Here is a 5,347-nt window from a genome sequence, read left to right as displayed (position 1 = left end):
TCGATTGCAATCTGCAACTATATTTCATTCGCAATCATTTCTTTGGCCATTTGCAATGCAGAGCGAGTAAGCTTAGGGTTTAAATAATGGTCAACAGCAATTTGCCTCATGTCATTAGTCCTTGCAAATGAAAAATTGACATCTCGATGCTGACCTGACCAACAGTGAGGTGATTGCTGGTCAATTGCTTCCCATCAACTGTGAAACTTCCAATGGGGCTGTGGTAAGAGAGGAATATCACCTTACCATCTGTCGTTTCAGTGTAAAGATTGTCTGGGCTGAATGTAATGGAACGTTTCAGGATCGATGTGGCTCTGGGATAGGAAGGGGTTCGGAGTGCAGGCAGTGCCCCCTTTAGATGGAATATGCTGGTCTCTCAGCCGGTGTAGTACCTTCACCAGGTTGGTCACATGTTTGAGCAGGGCCATGGGAGAGCAGACCATCACGGATTGTACAATCACCATTGGGCATGGTGCCAGCGTTTGGTTTGCATTGTGGAGGTGAACTGCGGGCTCTGCTTGTTTCATTTGTGTTCACTTTTGCAGTGTGTCCATAAAAGCTCATGTCTGGAATTGTCTGGTTGCTTTTCTCCTGATGGACAATGAGAAGCTGGTGGTCTCCAATGGGTATTGGGGGCAGAGTAGCAGTGATTTAGAGAGTGTGATTAGACAGGATGGAGCTAAGGACAGGGAAACTGTGCAGCCTGATGGTTAAACAGTGACCATGGGGAGAGAATGGGCTGGTATGTGTGAGGGAATGTCAGCCATACCAACCATGTGCCATGGGCAGAGTAGCTGCTGGGAGGAGCAACGTGGGGTTTTTAAAGAGGGTGTAGGTACCAGGGATACTGGTCTTTTGGCAGATATCCACTAAGTGGCAAGCTGTTCAGGGAACAGTAGGCTGTAGAATGGGCTAGAACTGGGCAAGAGGGATATCATAGGAGCTCACTGTGGTTTAAGAGGTGAATTTGCTACAATGCAGCAAGAGATCTCACTAGGTCTCACAGGGAGAAATCCTCGTGAAACTTGATAAAACAGACACTTAGCCAAAAAAGAACATTCCATTCAGGCCATGGTCTGAATTTTGAGAGAGCCAAAGTAAAATTTTACTAGTTACAGATCCATTCCAGGTACAACTAAATTTTCACAACTCTTACAGAATTTATTACGTTTGTCATAAACATGTACAAGATAAATAATACGTGATAAAAGCAGTGACTTTTCAGTTGATCCACTTTGGGATACCAGTTCATAACACAGAAAGACTGGGCACTGTACCTTGTTTTGTTTTGTTGACTGAAATTCTCCTTTTAACTTTGGTCTTCCTTTTTGTGCATTGAACACTAAGAATCACAAGCTATTAACATCTGCTAGCCGCTACTGTCTGTACACAATCGGACCTCCTGAATTCCAGTTGGCATTTTGATGCACAAATTTGCTCAATATCATCTTCTTGAATCCTGATTGGTTTCTTTAAAAGTGATGGTCATCTGACTGACATCACTTCCTACTATCTCTTAATTCATTCTTTGACTTGCCATTCATTTCAACTTACTACTAGCCAGAAAAAGTATCAATAGCAAAAACTGCAAGCACACGCCAACTCTTAAACCTGCATAAACAAACATTGTAAAATTACTTGGGATTCAGGTGTTTCAACAGTCAAATGGATTTCTGGTCTCTCAGTCAGCCTGCCACTCACCAGCTTTATTTATAGTGCTCCATATACTTATGCACTTGCATTCCAGATCTGTTCTCATCTGCCTCACAATCCACCACTAACTCTTTTCAGGTAGAGTGGGGGTGGGGTAGGGTGTTGAGGTAAGATGTGGGTGAGGGAGGTGGGATGGTTGGTAATAAATGTTGGAGAAGTGGTGACATACCTGGATAAGTCAGAGTGCCATGGAGCATGGGTTAAAATCCCACCGTGTGGAATTTAATTACATTCAGTAAATTCTGATGACCATGAAAGCATCACAACTGCACTTATTGTTTTAAAAAAAAACATCTGGTTCATGACCTAGAGGGAAGGAAATCTATCATCCTTGCCTAATCCGACCTGCATGTGACTCCAGACTCACAGCTTGACTTTTAACTGCTGAGAAACGGCTTAGCAAGCCACTCAGATCAAAGGCAGAAATGTGCAATAAATGCTGGACTTAACCTGGGATTACTGCAAAAGAATTTTTAAAAATTATGAGTCTACTATGACCAAAAAGGGGTTTCAAATAAAAGTGAAACATTCATTGCTGCAGCTGCTTTGATCTTCCCACTTTGACCAATTTTCCCTTTAACTGCACCTATATTTAAGAATAAGAGTTTACAACGCAGGGTTAAATGTGTGAAAATTCCACTCTGGCAAACGATGAATGTTCATGATATATTACTACTTGGAAATGAATTCTGAAGTGGATTGCTATATATTTGATTTATATTTCTAGATTCTGCGAAAAGATGCCACAAGGTTACTGAGTGTGCAAGGTTTCTTTCAGAGACAAGCGGGTCATTCAGAGAAAAGGTTTACAACAATAACAGTGTAGTTTACCAGTCTCCAAAATAGTCAGGGCAGAAAGAAAGAAGTCCCGAGTTGGTAAGAATTTAGTCAGAGAACAGGTCAAAAGGGTTTAACATGTCAATAGGAAGATATACTGTTGAATCAATCAGTGAAAGGAACACATTTTTAGGAGTAAGCAGGCTGGGTTAACAGCTTAAGGATTTCATGTAGAAACAGTAACTAAGAAACATGGCATCAGAAGAATGCATATACTTGCCAGAAAGAAATCAAGTGCAGCTGTGTCAATGGGGACAAGGAACTTTAAGGTGGAAACAGGATGACCCTTCACTGGTTTTCAAGGATCTGTATGGTTTATGTGAGGGCAAAAATATTGAATTCTTCTTAAAGAATACTGTAACAAGACCATTTCAAATCTTTCTCATATAGTGTAAAATAGTTTGTGTTTTTTTACTATGTGTAATAATCTTTGATTTTATTTGTTAGAAATACATCAGCAGCCTCTCATGAGTATGTTCAGTGACTGATCCACAATAACCACATTGCAAACATCAAACCTATAGTCTGTCAAGAGATAGTGGGAACTGCCGATGCTGGAGAATCTGAGATAACCAGGTGTAGAGCTGGATGAACACAAATCAAAAATTTCTGAAGAAGGGTCTAGACCCGAAACGTCAGCTTTCCTGCTCCTCTGATGCTGCTTGGCCTGCTGTGTTCATCCAGCTCTACACCTTGTTATCTCTATAGTCTGTCAAGCCAGGTTTCACTCTGGGATCTGCCTTTTCCGGTATTACTGTCAGCTGGGATCCTAATAACTATGATGGGTGTTCCTGGGCTGCCCTCACAACCTGAACATGGTGGATTTGGGGGGTGGTTAACTCACTATGTTATGTGGCTGGTTTGTAATACAGGCTAATGCCAACAGCATGGCATCGGTTCTTGTACCATCTGTGATCACCATGAAATATGGTGTGGTGATCCTCGGGTTAAACTCAATGCATTCCTCTCTCTCCAATCACAGAGAAGTCTCTGTTCTCTATGACTGGTGACTTTTACTTCAGTCTGGAATTTTTCTCCCTGAAAAAGACCGAGGAGGGAAGATTGGTCTTTAAGGTCATTACAGTATGTTGAATAGATACAGGGACGTTATTCCCACATGGCAGTATCAAAAACTAAAGCCAATAAAGTTAGTCTCCAGTAAATTCAGGATGTACACCTTCACCGAGAGAGTGGCAAGAACATGGAACTCATTACTACAGGGGTTGGTTGAATTGGGTCACAAAGCTGCATTAACTGGGAAAAAGAATTAGATGGATTGGTGGGATTTTGATGACATGGAATGGAAACCTGTATTCCGGTCACTGAGCTCTCAGATTTCCGATTGGAGTTCTTGAGGCCGCAGAATATATGCTTCAAGATAATCAAATGGAGACAATCCATTCCTTTCAATCTCTTGCCTCAAGCCTCACTTTGAAGCTGAAGTTTTTAAAACTCTTTTTGATGTTCATTCATTAAACCTTGGGTGCCCTCTGTGAAGTGGAACTGGCTGTGCCAATAACCCTTACGAATGCAAGCTCCATCACCACCCTTGTTCTGCCAGTTGGCACTTATTGCTCCAATTTGCGACGCAGTTTGAAACCACTGACGTCCTATGCAACCCCACCGTGATGGAATATTGTCGTATTCTGTCTTACCTTCTGATAGAACAAAAATCTTCAGTCAATTTTAATTTGCAAGAACTACTTTATTAACTAAAATATGTGAAATCTGTCCAGAATTATTCTTTTGTTGGCAGCTTGAATATACAGACCAAAACACATGGAAAAGTGCCTCAAGGCCTTTTAGAAAATACCAGGTTCAATTCTGTGAAACATGCATTTCTGTATTGTTCAATTTTTCTCTGCCTGGAATTGTGAGATATAATGAGTGTCCAGCTGGTTATAGCTCTATCCCACTGCACTCTCAACGTAAGCTTGCCAGTCACTGCATTTAATTTTTCACAGAACTCAAGAGTATGGATTGTGTGATGTGATCCTGGAACATGTGTGAACATCCTGGTTACAATGTTATGTTGCAAAATTTCATGGGACCAATCACCATTTGGCACAGTGCCAGGACAATAAATTTTGGTCTCAATCTGTAGGGTTAAATTTCCTTAGGTGCTCAACAGTATTTTCTAAATGGACCTTATGTGTGAAAATATTGGAAACTCTGTGAGGGTGAGGTTACTTGGCAAAACGCCATGCCGAACTGTTTACACTCTACACACCTTTCCCATGCTTTTTCCACGCAGGTCGGTGGTGGCTCTAATTTTCAAAAGTTGGACAATGCATCAAATGTTGCATCCTGACTGAATGCTGTAGTTACCAGCACTTGGAGTGAGATGGACTCCATCGATGTTTGCTAGTCAGGTAATTGACCACTTCCTCAAAATCAATAACAGCAAATAGCTGAAGATCTAGGAAGATACTCAAAGTCGTTGGGAAAAAAAGGGAATATTTTACACAAAATAGTCTGTATCTTCACAGACTGACGAGAATAAAATGCAAAATTTACATTTTCAATTGGTTTTTTGATGTTTCGGCAACTCAATGTCAATATTAGGAAGCACTCAAGCATTCCGACAAATGTTGATTCCACTTAGACAGATTTGTCTCTCACCTAGTCACTCTCTAATAATAATTTCATGTTTGACATCTCACCTTGTAACTACAGCTCTCACGACAGAGATGGTGGTATACTGAGAAAGAACACCCTTGGTTTATCATAAACAAAAACAAAATGCTCGAGAAACTCAGCACATCTGGCAGCATCTGGCAGAGAGAAACAGGGTTAA

This window comes from Rhincodon typus, chromosome 32 (assembly GCF_021869965.1).
Source record: "Rhincodon typus isolate 14 chromosome 32, sRhiTyp1.1, whole genome shotgun sequence".
Taxonomy (NCBI): domain Eukaryota; kingdom Metazoa; phylum Chordata; class Chondrichthyes; order Orectolobiformes; family Rhincodontidae; genus Rhincodon; species Rhincodon typus.
This window is presented reverse-complemented; position numbering follows the sequence as displayed.